Below are 16,933 nucleotides of genomic sequence, written 5' to 3'. Positions count from 1 at the left end.
GTGCAATCTCTAAGTAGATTTGTGGACAAGTCATATTTTATACAAACTCTCTCTCTAAACAGGAACATGGTTTGTTTTTTCATTGATTCACACCTGCCTTTCTGTTCCCTCAGCAATATTTGCTTGTCTTCTTCAGGTAAATCACACATATTTCTTGCAAGGCTAACTTTTAGAAGTTGGGGGGTTTTGTTGCTATTATGAATTAGAATCTTTTTCCAAATGTGTATTTTTTCACCTGATTGTCACTTTGGTATACAAGGAAGATTTAGACTTTGGTGATTACTTTGTAACTCACCACCGTACAATAGTTTTCACTATTACATCTAATTTTTTTCCAGTTGATTATCTTCAGGTTTCTGCAGATAATGATTATTTAATTTCTCCTTTCCAGTGGCTATACCTCCCTCTGCCAAACTCCTTCTCCAACTTACTGCATAGGGAAGAAGTTCTAGAGATGATAGCAAATATTCTTGTCTTATTCCTGGCATTAATTGAAATACAAAGTGCAGTCCTTTCCAAAGAACACTCCATAGGATCTAATATATGGTTACAGAAATATAGGATTCCAGGGTCAAATAAGCTTGAAAAATAACATCTTGAGCAAAATAAAACTGATTCCTTGACTGTATTTGATTTCTCAGAAGCTTTCTTATGTTAGTGTTCTTTTTGAGTTTCAAAAAAAGAACCCAGTAGAGAGCTGTTCCCAAATTTATTTGGACACTGTTACCCCCCACTCCTTTTCTCCCCTTTTTAGTATCCTTCAGGCCTCATAGTTTATAGGACACAGATTTGAAAATGCTGCCCAAATATTTCACCACTGCTTTTTTCTAGACTGCTCAACATAGTTCTTTTCCCAGTCTTGGCCCCAAATTCCTGGGATGGGGCCATCTATTGGCCCAACTAAGGCCAAGGATTCACTTCACCCCCAGGCCTGGGACAGGTCCTATACTCCTGTTCCATAGACCCATCCTGAGATTGAGAAGGGTCAATTCTCAGTCCTCCAAACTCTGTGAAGTCAGGCCACCAGGCAAATCATCAATGTTCTGTCCTCCCATCATGGACATATGAGGGTTACTCAAGAGATGTCTAGAAAAATCCCCAATGGATTACCTGCATATGCCCTTGGATACCTCCAAACCACTATATGTGCTTTAAAACTAAGGAGTAAGTAATTTGCCCTCCATTTCACCCAGTGATCTATGCCTCTAGCATTACCTAACCACTTGATACATGTCTCGGGCTGAGTGGCAATTGCGTAAATGGGAATAATAAATATTTAGTCTTTTTAGTGATGGCACAATTTTAGCGTTGTCCTTGTCCACTTATGACAGTTTTCCAAAAATTCAACCTACTCTTTCAGAATTAAACAGAAACACATTATCATCCTTCAGTTAACATGGCATTAAAAAAAAAATCTATCAAAGCCATCCATTCACAGTACCAAATGTAACACAAGTTGAATGGATGTGTTCAGAGAAAAATGCACACCTCCACTACTGGCTGATGAGGAAACCTACAGGTAAGTTCTCTGGACTGGTACCACAGTGCTTCAAAAATGCAACCTTCATCTACAAAGGGGTGTGCTTTTTAAGACATTAGCCGTCTGTAGCAGTGTTCCTACAGCAGCCCTGGTCTTTTCTTCCTAGCTCCTAGCAACTTCTCCATGGTGCATGTTCCCGCAATTACGCTCAGAACTCAAATTGTTTCGCATCCAGAAAGCCACAAAATATGAATACACATATATACTATAAGAATAACCAAAGACATCGCTTGAATAAAGATATTTTTATTGCCACTCATTAAATTGCTATGTTTGAAATGTCTCAAACAAATGCTTTGGAACAGTGTCATGCCAAACGTTACCCACACAAACAGAAAGGCAACTCAGCTTAAAAAAAACAAAGTGCTAACAGCCACCATGCTCTGATTGGAGTCACGTGGTACTCTGGGAAGCCTTGTGCTGCCTTTTCCACCCAAATTAACTTGGAACATTTCCTCCTGAGGGCCCCTCGCTCCCATTTCCTTCCCCCTCTGGTTTAGAACACATTCCAAGAAACTTGAATGCTCTTTATCCTTTACCGAAGCGTAAAGGACAATGCAAAATGATTATGTTCAAATATAAAAAGCTGGTTTATTTTGAATCCCTGAGCTGTCAAGACTACATTTTACCTGTTCAAATAAAGACCCACCCAGCTACCAGTCGTCATCAGTATAAAGTTAGTTTTCAGGAGGATTATGTGCCCACCTGAGGGCAGATAGCCCTGGTGGCTGCCTGGAGCCCTGGGTGTGGGGATGCAGTCCTCAGTATGAATGCTCAGGCTGCCTGGGGCTTCCAGGGGCTGCCGAGGCAGGAAGCCTGGGTACACTTCTAACTGGGAACAAGGTTTGGCACAGCACAGCCCCAGCCCCTGGGGAAAAAAGATGGAATGATGAAAACACATTTTACAGAGGAAGCAACTGAGATGTGAAGTTGATTTAGCTTGTCTGGGATCTCACAGCTCCCAAGAGGTGGAAGGAAGCCTAGGACTGAGGCTTAACTGACCCAGAAGCCCCGACTGTGTCGGCTCAACCACTGGGGATCCTGAGGGCTGCTCACAGTGAGGTTTCACTTGAGCAAAAGAAAATAGTATATTTCAAGCACAAAACAATAAACCATTGATTTCATTGGATGTCAAAGTTGCAATATTTAATAGTTGAAAAGCAGAGTTTTACTTTAAAAACCTAAATCCCTTTGCTTCCGACCTGATTTGGACAAAGCGTCTGTTTCACTACACCAGTACTTCCTAAGTGCCACTGCACGGACCTTCGAGACTTCCCCCGAGGGTATTGTCCCCATGTAATCGATGAAAACACTGTCTGAGGACAACCAGGACACCCAGTTGAATGCCCTGTAGCTTGGTAACATTCGCTGCAAATGAGAATCCTGTAAAGATGGTGCCCCGTTCCTGCAGCTCATGCATGCAGATCGCAGAGCCCTGAGACGCAGTAAGTCAGGGCCATACACTGAGCACTTGCAGGAACACGCGTGACATTTGCACGTCAATTCTCACCATATTGCCTCCCTGCCCCTTGGCCTCCTGCAAATGCCTGGACCTTTCCTGCACTTCAAGCAAAGTTAGAAGCTGCTCATCTGTTGCAAAAGAGAACTCAAGGATAGCTAGTCCAAGCCAAGAGAACATATGGTCTAATTTCCTGGAAGAAAGAATGGAAGGAAAGGGTTCAAAGGGTTCTCAATTTATTTTTAGAGGAAAAATGTATTGAACAGGGTAGTGAGTTGGCCAAATTGTTTTAAAGAATAATTTTAAAAGACAGGTGTGCTGGACCAGGTGCGATGTTTCCGGAAAACAAATCACATCATCAAAAAAAAAAAATCTTAAAAAAGAAATGCAGGTCAGTGTGTCATTCCCTTGACATTGGAAGCAATAAGGTTAACCATTCGCCTCACCACCTCCTATTCCTTACCCACCTCCATCCCCCGCTACTACAACCAGGCAGGAGGTAGGACAGAGGTCTACAAGATAAAGAACACTTCTCCCATCCACCCAAAGGTATGAGCTTTCAAACCCTTCCCATTACCAAAGCTTAACATAAAAACACAAAAGCTGTTGGTAAAAACCTAGAGAATACTCAGAGGGAAAAAGCAAGCTGCAGGATGGAGAAAATAGAGAAAGAATTTCCCAGGCCATAATCACTGATGGCTGGAGTATGGAGAGTGGATGGGGAAAGCAAAGCCTCCTTGAGAGCGTGTTTGTTAAAGATCTGGTCCTTAAGGCGAAATTGGAAAAAGAGCAGAGGCAAAGGATGAAGATTTCCTCCAGCTTGTTCTAAGGACCCCGTTATATGAAGCATGCACCCCAGGGCCAAAAGCAAAATTGTGAGAGACCCACAAAAAAACAAATTGGGGGGGCTGAAACAGGAGCAATATGGGTTGGATTCTAACAGAACATGTTCTCATACCCAAACTAGGTTCAGTATTCCCACCAATTCAAGCTAAGAAGAAATTGAATGGGGAGGGGGCAAAAATCCTGATAAATGGTAGTATCAGGACTGGAACACAGACCAATCCATTTGTTGCATAATGACACTTGATTGGCTATATAGAAACTGCATAGGATCCTCATTCCATTAGTGGGTTCAGTCATCAATTGTTGCTGCTATTGTTGTCTGGTGTCAAGATGGCTATCTCACTTGGGAGGTCTGGCTCTCCCAACAGAGATGCTATGGCCCCAGTGGGGGAAACCAGGTGGGTAGCTCTGCTGATGAATGGCCCAGGCTGGCTTTAGTCAGCATGTGCTACACCTGACGTATAGACAAATGGGAAATGTGCATTTTTAATAACTACATTACATGTTTATTGCATTTTTAAACACAGTCTTAGATCATGGCCTTTCTGTCTCCGTTGTCACCCCACAAGGGCCCGACGCCCTCTGCTATGACCACTACATGCCAAGCACAGTTCTCAGAAAGAGACCTCTCTGGGGGCAGAGACCATGGCTTGTTCATCTTTGTAGCTCATACCGCCCTCCCTCCCCGGGCTACTCCCCCAATTCCCACAACAGTGGCTCCCACAAGGCTGGCGCTCAATAAATATTTATTGAAGTCAATCTGCCATAACCTTCCTCATGCTAGCACTTTGACAGTGCTAAACATCTAAGCCAGTCATCTTGAGAATAACAAAACTGTTTTTCTAAGGAGGAAGCATATTTTCAAATGACACTTGTGAGTTGTTTTTTTTTCTGATTATAAAAGCAATACATATTCATTATAGAAATTTGGAAAATTCAGAAAAGCATAAATAAAAAGTAAAATAATTAATAATCCTGTCATCTACAAAAGAATGACTGTTAACATTTTGGTGCTTATTCTTCCAGGTTTCTTAATATTATGCCTCTATACATATATATTACAAAACTGAAATCATAAGGATTACTATTTTTAATCTTTTTAACATAACTTATGAGCTTTATCATGCATGTCCTTAAATATTCTTGAAGAACGTGATTTCTAATGTTTGCAATGTGTTCTACCATATGGATGTTCCAGTATTCTGTAATTTAACCAATTTCCTTTGTTAGGTATTTTGGTTGTTTTTAATTTTCCACTATTATAAATAAAGCTTCAGTGAACATCCTAGTACATAAATCTTTGCATCCATTTTAATTATTTCCATACGTGAAATTTCTGCAAGTGGAATTGTTCAGTCAAAGACAAAAAGCAAGTCTATTTTGGAAGATGAAAAATGATACACAGGCCAGAATCTAACTTCACCCATTTAAGGAGATGAGGACCGGGTAACAACCTCTTGGCCTCATGGCATGACCCCTTTGAACCCTGATTTTTTTGGTTTGTGGACCTACCATCTGCCACTTTATGAGAAAACTGTCTTCTATTGAGAGTCCTTACCACATGACGAAGAGACTTGGCCCTGAAGCCAGCCAGGCCTCTGTCTTAATCCTGATATCTCCATTTGTTAGCCACATGACTTTGGTCAATGCACTGACAATGAAGACTCAAAGAATGCTAGTTATCGTCCCAATATTTGTATTCTCCTTCATTCTTCTGTCAGAGCCCTGTTTTTTATTTGAGGAGGCATTGCATTGTACTCTAGTGAATTTATGACAAATTTCCCTTGCCTCTGGGCGTGGCTTTATGTATTAGTGCTTAATCACAAGAGGTAAGGGAAAATTGTTTGGGGACTCCTGAAAAGACTTCTTTTTTTCCCGCTTTATTGATATATAATTGTCCTATAATGATGTATAAGTTGAAGATGCACCGCTGATGATTTGATACAGGTAACTATTGTAAAATAATTACCACAATAAGCGTAGTTAGCACATTCATCACTTACCTTTCTTTGAATTTGTGGTAAGAACAACTAAGATCTACTCTCTTAGCAACTTTCAACTCTACACTACAGTATTTTAAAGATTTTACTTATTTATTTGACAGAGAGACACAGCGAGAGAGGGAACACAAGCAGGGGGAGTGGGAGAGGGAGAAGCAGGCTTCCCGGGGAGCAGGGAGCCCGATGCGGGGCTCGATCCCAGGACCCCGGGACCATGACCTGAGCCAAAGGCAGACGTTTAATGACTGAGCCACCCAGGCGCCCCTACACTACAATATTTTAACTATAGTCCCCATGCTATCTGTACTACCCCCAGAATTATTCATCTGATAACCGGGAGTTTGTGCCTTTTGACCAACATCCCTTTCCCACCCCCATCCTCTACTCCCCAGCTCTGGCAACCCCCAACCTGTTCTCTATTTCAATGAGTTTGGAACTGTTAGATTCTACATATAAGTGATATCATACATATTTGTCATTCTATATCTAACTTATTTTACTTAACATAATGCCTTCAATTTCCTCCATGATGTTGTACATGGTAGGATTTCTTTTTTTTATCCATTCATCCGTGGATGTATACTTAGGCTGTTTCTGTGTCTTGGCTATTGTAAATAACGCTGCAATATTTTTTAATGGCTCAATAATATTTCTCTGTGTGTGTACACACAAATGTGGCATTTGTATAAATTATATATATAATTTTCTTTATCCATTCATCCATGGATGTACACTTAGACTGTTTCTGTGTTGTGGCTATCATGAATAATACTGCAATGAACACGAGAATGCACATCTGTCTCTCTCTCTCTCTCTCTCTTTCACTTTTTTGGTTGAGGTATAATCAACATACAACATTATATTAGTTTCAGGTGTACCACCAAATGATTCAGTATTTGTGTATATTATAAAATGATCACCACAATAAGTCTAGTTAACATCTGTCACCATACAGAATTTTTTTTCTTGTGATGAGAACTGTGAAGATCTACTCTCTTAACACCTTTCAGATTTGTAACAATATTAATATTAACTATAGTTACCATGCTGTATGTACATCATATCCCCATGACTTAAATATTTTATAACTAGAAGTTTGTACTTTTTGACTCCCTTCACCCATTTCACCCACCCCCACCTCCCAGATACCTCTTTGAGACAGTGATTCCATTTTCTTCAGCTGTATATTCAGAAGTGGGATTGTTGGATTTGTATGGTAGTTCCACTTTTAATTTTTTAAGGAAATTCCATACTGTTTTCCATAGTGGCTAAACCAAATTATATTCTGGGAAGATTTCTTAAAAGCAGGAATAGTTGGAGAAAACCCCTTTTGCATCCCTTTTTTCTGATGCTTGAAACTCAGGTGTGATGGCTGGAGCTCCAACAGTCATCCTAGAATCTTAAAAATGAAGCCACACTCTAAAAATATTAGCGAAGAAAAGCTGATGCCTGACTCACTTGTGATACCAAGGAGTTGCTACACCTGTCCTGGACTGACTCATTCACATGCTTGAACTGAGAGAATAAACCCTGTTTGGTTAAGTCAGCATTGTTTTGAGCTCTTTCTTACAGGCAGCCAAGCCTAATGCTAATTGATGAGAGTATCTCTATTACATAGTCACTGTAAGATTAAAACAAAGTAATTTACTAATATGCCTGACATATAGCAGGCTCTCGGTAAAGATTAGGCCCCTTTTTATATAGTAATATCCAGTTTCTGTTCCTGGAATATGCTAACCTTCTGCTGACCCTCTCTCCTCTTCCCTCTTCCCTCCCCATGTGAAACCACCAAAGGACCTCCTCCTCTGACTTCCCAGTTGGGAATTTCTCCCTGGTAATCTCAGCAGTCTAGCTTCTGACATAAATTTCTCTTTCTCTCACCACTTTCTGCCTCCCTCCCTAAAGCCTAGCTTTCCACTAATTTACTGGGATTTCTGGACTCACTTGCCTCTCTTAGAAATACAGAACCAACTCTGATTTTCCAGCAAGTAACTCAAAAATTTACTTAATATTTCTCATCAAAACATAATCATTAATCATACATTGCTCCAAAAAGCTATCACATACTCGGATATATTTGTGCCTGAAGTTCTAATTTATAGTTGGGTTACTTCACTGATCAGATCTGACCAATTCCCTGGTCAGAACAAAGTCAGAAAATTTTCTCCTCAATTTGGAAACCAGAAAAATAACTAATTGTGCCTTTTTGAGATCCATCTACCTATCTATCTACAACTTTCTCTTAGTGGACTGGGGATTTGAAACTATAACCCGGGCAGGGCTTATATGTTCTTGAATGATTGAAATTAAATTATTTTAACCAGTCAACAAAGTGATTGGACCAAACTTGACCAGTTGTTAAACAAAAAGCAAAACAATTGTTTGAATTCAAAGACTTCAAGTCTGTTTGCAAATGTGTATGCAATTAGAAAAAGTACTAAATTGTATTTACCATAGCATTAGTTTTAATAGTGAAAAATTGGAAACAATTTAAATGCAGCAAGGGATAAATAAATTACGTTGCAGCCATAGATATCACCACCAGTTATAAAAGTTACATTTATAGGATAGATAATAACAAGGATGACGTTTGTAATATTAGGAGAAAATGAAATACACAGATGACATAAGCAATGTGACCATTTTGTCCATCCTCATCACTGTTATCTGCCGATTTTTCAGTTAGTCTCACACATTCATGGAGCATGTTGGCAGCCCTCATTCTACTCAGTCTTCCTGGATGACATGATTGCCCTAGGATAACATACATCCACTAGTCTGGTCTATGGTACTTTGATTTCCGGAATTCCAATGACCCTCTGTCCTACTTAGCAATGTACTTTCATCATCACTCTGGGATCGTATTTACAATAACTTTTTTGTCTTCTAAATATGATATCCCATTTATCGACTAAAATCTCCTATCATTATGATTTTCTTATATTCTTACTACCCACACATCTATTCTTTGAACTGATTTCTCCTCTGATCCCCTAACCACTCCATTTTAGCCCCTGATCAATTCTTCTCCATCCTCTCCTTTCTCTCTCCAGCTACTATACCCATTATTCTCCAGCGATCCTTCAGGTTTCTGATCCTTTGTCCACCATCCCTTCTCTCCTAGGAAACTCCAGCCTTGGACTAAGCCAAACATTAGAGTCCTTTGATTCTACTCCTGGGCTGTGAAGCACTACTGGAGAGATCTGCCCAGTCATACAGACTTGTACTGATTTCTGGTTTCCAAACTCCCCTGAACCCAGTGCTCCCTGTTCATTCCAAAATGCTTCTACTCCTAATTCCCTCAGTAAAAAAAAAAAAGCTCCTACATTATTGGTGCTCTCTTTTTCTCCCTCCCTTGCTGGCTTCAGTGAAAGAAGAGTCCTTCCTCTGTCTCAAGCTCATCCCTCCCTCTTTTCAGCCATCTTGTTTCACTCCATGGGACACTTCTCTATCGATTACTACCCATCTTTGGAGCTTTTGCCTTTTTTGTCGGCATCAAAACTACTCAGTCTCTTCCATCTCAACAAAGATGTTTTATATTTCATATCCATTGTGGCTGCCATCCTTTGCTTCCTTTCAGAGCCAAGCTTTTTTAAAAAAATGATCAACACTTGGCCCCAGTTTTTGCTCTTTTTTTGCTTATCAACATCTCAAGTCTGCTTTCTCCTCCCCAAAACTGCTCTTTCCAAGATGACTAAGTAAACACCTTGTTGCTAAACTCAATGGAAAAATTCTCATTTTATTAACTACCATGTAGACATTGATTATTTTTTGGTTGGTTGTTTTCTTGGTTTTTTGCTTGTTTGTTTGTTTCTTTTGGTAAGAGCTTTATTGAGATATAATTCACATATCATATAATTTGCCCATTTAAAGTGTACAATTCAATGGTTTTTGGTTTGCTCTGAGTTGTGTAATCCATCACCACAATCAATTTTGGTACATTTTCATCAGCCCCAAAAGAAGGCCCAGACCCTGTGGCTGTCACCCCTTTCCCTTTCATCTCTCCTCCTCAGCCCAAGGCAACCATTTATCCACTTTCCATCTCTATAGATTTGCCTTTTCTGGACACTGCACATACATGAAACAATAAATCATACAATGTGTATTTTTTTGTAACTAGCTACTTTCATTAGCCCAAGGTTTCCTATATTCATCCATGTGGTAGTATGAATCAGTATTTCTTTGCTTTTTAACGGCAAGTAATATTTCATTGTGTGAATATCCCACGTTCTTGGATGGAATGTGGATTCTCTTTATCCATTCAACAGTTGATATACATTTGGGTTGTTTCACTTTTCAACTATTATGAATAATGCTGCTATGAATGTTTGTGTACAAATTTTTGTGTGGACTTATGTTTTCTTTTATCTTGGGTATATACCTAGGAGTGTAATTGCTGAGTCATATGGTAACTCTATGTCCAACCTTTGGCGGAACTGACAGACCCTTTTCCAAAGTGGCTGCACCATTTTACATTCTAACTAGAAGCATAGAAGATTCCTGTTTCTCCACATTCTCACTAACACTCACTATTATCCTATTTATTACAGCCATCCTAGTGGGGTTGAAGTGGTATCTCTTTGTGGTTTTGGTTTGCATTTCCCTAATGACTAATGATGCTGAGTACCTTTTTTGGTACATCTTTCTTTATTGAGTTGTAAGATTCTTTATACATTCGAGAACCAAATCTCCTATCAAATATATCATTTGCAATTTTTCTCTCCTGTTCTGTGGGTTCTGTCTTCACTGTTTTCATGATACCATTTTAAGGACAAAAGTGTCTAATTTTGACAAAGTCCAACAGATCTTTTTTTATTTAGTTGTTTGTGCTTTGGTATCCTAAGAAACTATTACTTCATCCAATGCCGAAGATTTTCCTCCATATTTTCTTCTTAGAGTTTATACTTTTAGCTCTTACATTTGAGGTTTTGATTCATTTTGAGTTAATTTTTATAAATGGTGTGAGGTAGGGGTTGATCTTGACACTCTCAGTCTTGAACTTTCTTTGCTCTTGGCTCTCAACATTAGCTTTCTCCTAGTTTCCACCCTACCTCACACTGAATGTGAATTCATTGTTTCTATTAAAAAAAGTTTTCTTTCTTTTCCAGAAGTCTGCATTATAATTATCGAGTCAATTTGGACTCCCTTACTTGGTGTAAGTTTGAAACAGAAAATTCCTTATTTGACTTTATATATACCAAAACTTCTGACAGCACCTGGAACTCTGTGTGTATTGATCCTTGTTTCTGTAAAAAAAAACAAAGATGGCATCAGGACAGAGTCCTGAAAGTAAAATAAATATAGAATGTGTGTATGTGTATGTGTGTGTGTGTGTGTGTGTGTGTGTGTATCTTGCCTTAGTTTCTATTCCTTGTTTTCTATAATAAAGATACATGGAAATAATAGGAAAACATCTGTATTTAAGGAAAAGAGAGAAAGGAGTTAAAACTTTTGACAAGCAAACAAGCAAAAATTTAAGTCACTGTACTGACAACCTCACTAGATTATGAGATCCAATGAAACCATGTCACTGAAAGCAGCTTTTATGAAAAGCACTATGCAAATATAAAGTAAAGCTCTGCACAAACCTCATCTATTGAAGCCCTGGTCATTATCTGCCAAGTCTGAATTCCTTTAGGGCAGGATCCATTTCATGCATATCTCCAGCCCTAGTTTATTTAACTAATATGTCTTGAGTAGCCACCATGTGCTACAAACTGTGAGCTGTGCTGGAGAATATAAAAACAAGGGAAGCATAGTCTCTGATGGTGTAGCCTATTGTGCAGTTAAAACAGGGAATAGATTTATATCCAGCAAAATTAAACCTGCTTGTGTTCTTCACGTGTTGTCTTAAAAATTTTAATTACAATGACAACATATTCAAATAATTTTTAAGAAAGTTGAAGAAAAAACAAGGAAATACTAGTGCACTGAAACCTAGTAGGCATTTATAGAGTGCCTAATCGAGGTGAACCACCCTAGAGTCGGTAAGGAATAAAAAAACATGAATGATAGTCAGCTCCTGCCCTGTGAAAGTGCAGTTGATAGAGGGGTAGACAGATGTATACACAGAGAGCTCTAACCCATAGCCATCTGTGAGAAATGCTGTGATGGAGGGCCGAACAAAATACTGTGGTAACTTAGTGTAAGACAGGATTACAAGGAGAACATCATGTTATCCTCAAGAGGTTTCTGCTCATGTCTGCCCATCTGACAACTTAGGCTGGAGCAGTTTCACTCACAGATTTGAGTATCTGTGCACCCACAAAGCGTGTTCACCTCCCTGCCCACACTGATGGGAAGATGCCAGCTTTAGGAGTGATTAAAATGGTGGGCTCCTGTGAATGTGCAAGGCCTGGAGATGGATGGGCTTCCCATTTCTGGTGAGGGGTGGGTTTTCTAATTCTTCTAGAATATATGAGATCAGAACCATAGGGCAGGAAAAGAAGCTGGAGACCATCTATTCCAACCTTCCCCTCCAAGCATCATTATTTGTTTGGTTGTTCAATCTCTGAGCCTATGTCAGTGCTCAAGGACAAGTGTCCTTTCAACTCCTCCTTCCAGGAGATCCTTGGATTTTTGAAGTTACCCACACTTAAAGTAGAAGTAGAAGAAATGAGCATTCAATTAAATATAACTCAAACAATCTGTTTTATCAAAGCAAGTTGATCATAAATCAGAAGAATAGGTGCAGTCAAAATTACATAAACGAGACAGTAACTTGGCAGTGGCCCCATCTTGGCAAGCTGTCATCCCAGGTCTACACAAGGTCAACATGGTAATTCATTTCCTGAAATTACTTAATTCCGCTGTCTGTAACCAAACTGTTATTTATCTTCAAGTACAGAAGCATGTCATTTCAGGTAAAATTGATACTTGGAAATCCAAGTTTACACTCGGGTGAATTATTACTATACCATAAGACTGACTCCTTTGCAGAAGAACATTTCTTAAACATTCTAAAATAAGATTCCATTTACAAAAAAAAAAAAATTATTTTACACCACCTTTCCTGGAACATAGTAATTACATGGAGTTGGATATACCTCCATAGAAAAACTTCCCACTACGGTCGACAGATAATATTTGTGCTGAGGCAAGTTCCAAAATTTTGAGTCGTAAAAGTCTTGATGCTGCCAAGTCACATTGCTGGAGGTCAATTTTAACTTCCTTTCAAATTATAGTAATTAATAACAGATTTTTTTTCCCGTTATTGACCCAGGCATAAATGCAGGCTTGAAAAATAGCCAAAACAGATCTACACGATGCCCTAAAAGAAAGCTTTCCTCTATGGCACCGATATAAGCCTTATTCCAGATTTCTGGCAAAGCTTGTCTCAGTTGCCTTCCTCCAGCAAAGTGGGCCTACGCATACTATAAAATAAACTCAGAGAATGTTCAGCAATCTGCTGGTGGAGGTGCTTGTGAAGTGAGCATCTCTCCCCTCTGCAAGCTGAAGTGTGATCATTTCTCTGTTCACCTCGTTTGCATTATCTAATGAAACATGCACAACATCGGACTATATTTGAAGCTACAAATTTATTAGACCTTTGCAACAAAAAGCTAGACCCAGTCTGGATGTCTTCAACCGTATATGTGTTAAATGAAACAGTAGAGCATATACATTATTTGAAGATGTTGAAATCCTTTATCTACTTCTAAAAGTCCATGCGCTTATTCAATAAACACTTAACAAACACTAAGAAGACAACTTAAGGACCTTACACTTTGTAAAAAGATATAAACTTGGACTAAAATGGAGGGCCAGACATGCTCTAAGACAAATGGATGTGCCCTCAGGAAAGAGATCGATTCTATCTTGGGCCAGAGGCTGGACGGACTCTTCATATATTTAATATAAAAAGTTGGAAAGATCACCTAACCAGGAGACTCTATGAACGCCGTGCCTTCCTTATTCAAACACGAAAGCTTTCAAATGATGGTGTCTGTAGCAGAGATACAAATATGTTTTTTTCCCTAAAATTGAAAGTATGTTTGGAATAACTCAAGGGATGAGTTACACTGAAAAGTCATTTTTCCAAAAAAGAAAAGGAGATTTTATTTTATGCTGATGCATTACATGGGACAGACTTCCTTCCTATCTGCATTGTGCTCACCTTTCTAATGTAAGTTATATGCTGCAGGTGAGCTGACGATACTTTCCCCTTTTCTCTTTTGAGGATGAAAATGACAGCTGTACCTAGCACAAGGCATTGCCATCTGTATGCATTAAACTAAGCCAATTTAATTTTTAGGATAATAGGACTTTCCAAGCCTTCAAAGCTAAAGACAAGAAGAGGAAAAAGACCATCTCAGGCTTGCTCAGATTCTGGAAGTGATTTTTCTCTCTTATGTGAACTATTAAGGTAATGGAAACTATCAGTATCACTGTATTTACTCCATAGATCCTGTCTTGTAATAGTATTTGAATACATATTATAACAAAGGAACAATAAAAGGTAAGGTGGGATGATCTGTCAGTGTTGGAGCTAAAGAAAAAACACACTTCACTGCAGACTGGGCTTCTGTGTGGAGGGTTGTGAACGTCAGGACATATCAAAGGGATCAGGAACAGTCAGCAAATCCAACATGTTGCAAATGTGGGAAGTCGTTCTGTTTCCTATGGAAAGGCACAAGTAGAATCAATCAAATTGGGCTTTAATTAGGACACGAGTCAATCAGGAGACTAAATTCTAAGGCTAATTCTAGCACGGTCCAAAACAAAAACAACAACAACAACAAAAAGGCTCAATTAGACATTGTCTTCTGGTCCTCAGCTAAAACGAAAGCATCTGCCTAATTAGAAAAAGACATCATTCATCCAACACAAATTAGGAGATTCATCCATGAAGGTTGCATGCAAAATTATGGGAAGATGGGTAAGAATTTCTGTAACTCCCAAGAACATATTTACAAAATTATACAGCCTTTGATGAAATTCTCATCGCATCCTGCTTGCAGAGCTGTGTGAAGGCAGTTATCCTTATCTTTAAATGAACAAATGCCAAGAATATCCCACCCCAATAGCCTCTCTCAGCAGAGCAAGAAAATGTGCATTTTTTTTGACTGAATGCACATTTAGCTTCCTTTTTCTGAGTTGATTATATTTTCAAAATTCATTTTTATTGAATTGGTCCAACTTAAAATTTAATTGGCTTCATATAAGACAAAAATAGGTCTTATAACAGTTGTGCTGAATTTTAAAAATGCAAAATTAGAAAAATAAAATAATCTGAGCACATTTATGCAAGGGTGCCAGTTCTTCCCCCACATTCTACCCTACATGTATGTGGTTTGGTCCACACTGCACATCGATCATTTGAAGGTGCCCAGAAAATTATTACACACATGACCATATTAAACAACTTACCATTTGCTTTAGAGGGAGTAAGATTATCTACGTTACAACTCTGCATTTTAATATGAAGAAGGCCAGTCAGTGCATACAGTTACACATTTAGCAAGAGTTCCTCATGTAAGAACACCTATGAAGAACCCACCTGCATCCATTTTTTTTTCAGCTCAGATTGCACTCTTCTATTAAGATCTTAGGGCTTTATATTTAATAGAATGACTATGTGAGCAGTTATGTCTCTAGTTACCTGTGATGGGTTGGTTAAAGTTCTTGTACTCTTTAATTATGAAAGATGTGTCCTCATTTGATAGGAAGTCAGGATAGTTCATGTGAATCACAGCCCCAACCTAGAGAATGGCCCAGTGGGTGAATGGCCATGGAATGACTCAATCCCCCCCACACAAAGGAAAATGGTAAAAATGGTCCCCCCATAAAATCTCTCCTGCCTCTTGCCCAATTTCCTTTATAGAACAGATGTAAGCTCTCGAGATACTTAGAAGGGAAAATATTCTCTCTCCAATATTTCTGTGGAAGATTGTTACAAGGCAAGAAATCACCTGCACTCAGAGGTGCTCATGGCAGGGAATTCGGTATAGACCAAATTCTCCATGAGCACTCCAAAGAGTAGGTGGCACCCTCCTTTGCTTCTGCTCTCCAAGCCTCCTTCTTGCCCTAAGGGCCTCTTTTTTCTTGGCCTCTAAAACATCCCTCAAATCCCCTCCTCCAGCATGGTCTAAATTCCCCTTTCCCTAATGTAAAATGTGATTCAACCATTCCAACCAACTATCTTTACTTCTTCCAGAATATGTCTCAATAGAATTCCTCACCTCTTTCATTGCCAAAACTTCCAGTGTTTGCTCCTTTGACAAAAATACCTCAACGCCTGAATTCTCTCTCTTCTTTGGTTTGTGTGATACATTGAACATCCACACTGAATTGGACAGGGTTGAGGTATTGATAAAGCCAGTCAAGGCTGTATTTCACCTGCAATTAACTGCCCTGCCCTCTGCTACTGCTCAGCAGCACAGCCCTTGGGCTGCTTTTTATCCAGAGATGTCTAGTGATAGGACAAATGGAGATACCCCACAGATACTCCATCCAGAGCTCAGCACGGTGTCATGAATAGCCCTGACCAACAGGGTCTATGGTAAATAATGTAGCCAGACTGGCTTGGGGGATTAGGGCTGGACATATAAGAAATGTTGAATTGGTATGGATAGTAGAACAGAACGGGAAGGAGACATCATGACAAAAATATTGTGCATACCTCAAGAGAGCACCTCACCTGATCTATCTCCATTTCCATAGCTTCAGTATGAGCCAACATCCATCCAGAGTGAGTCTGTTGCTTAAAATAGAAAATGCTAATTAAATATGTACTAACCCAACCACTTTGCTTCACACTTTATCTCCTTCTCCCCTCCCCCTACATCCGAAAATCCCAACACTGTTGCTAATGATTCTAGAAACTTCTCCCCCTCGCGCTACCCCTGCTCCTTCAGCAATGCTCCCCCCTCACCAACCATGGAGGTTGTCAGAGAAAGCTAAAGGCAACAGTTGTATTCCATCTGCTGAGTACAAGAAATGTTCTAAAGACAGTTTAGTTAAAAAGCATTGGCTAGCTGAATATATGTGAGAACAGTTGGGAAAGTTGTGTATGAAAGATAGCAAAGAAGCAGTTTGTGGGGGAGGCTGTACCTAGGAATGCAGTGAGGACCAGAATGAGCAGACATG

At 39.4% G+C, this 16,933-nt stretch overlaps 1 pseudogene; it reads left to right on the top strand.

Moving 5' to 3' along the window:
- Window positions 1–1,460: 1,460 nt before the first annotated feature.
- LOC113922249 overlaps window positions 1,461–16,933 on the top strand; it is a 30,879-nt pseudogene continuing 15,406 nt past the window's right edge.

The sequence above is a fragment of the Zalophus californianus genome, chromosome 9, assembly GCF_009762305.2.
Source record: "Zalophus californianus isolate mZalCal1 chromosome 9, mZalCal1.pri.v2, whole genome shotgun sequence".
Lineage (NCBI taxonomy): Eukaryota > Metazoa > Chordata > Mammalia > Carnivora > Otariidae > Zalophus > Zalophus californianus.
The sequence above is the reverse complement of the archived record's forward strand: the minus strand, read 5'-3'. Positions and strand labels throughout refer to the sequence as shown.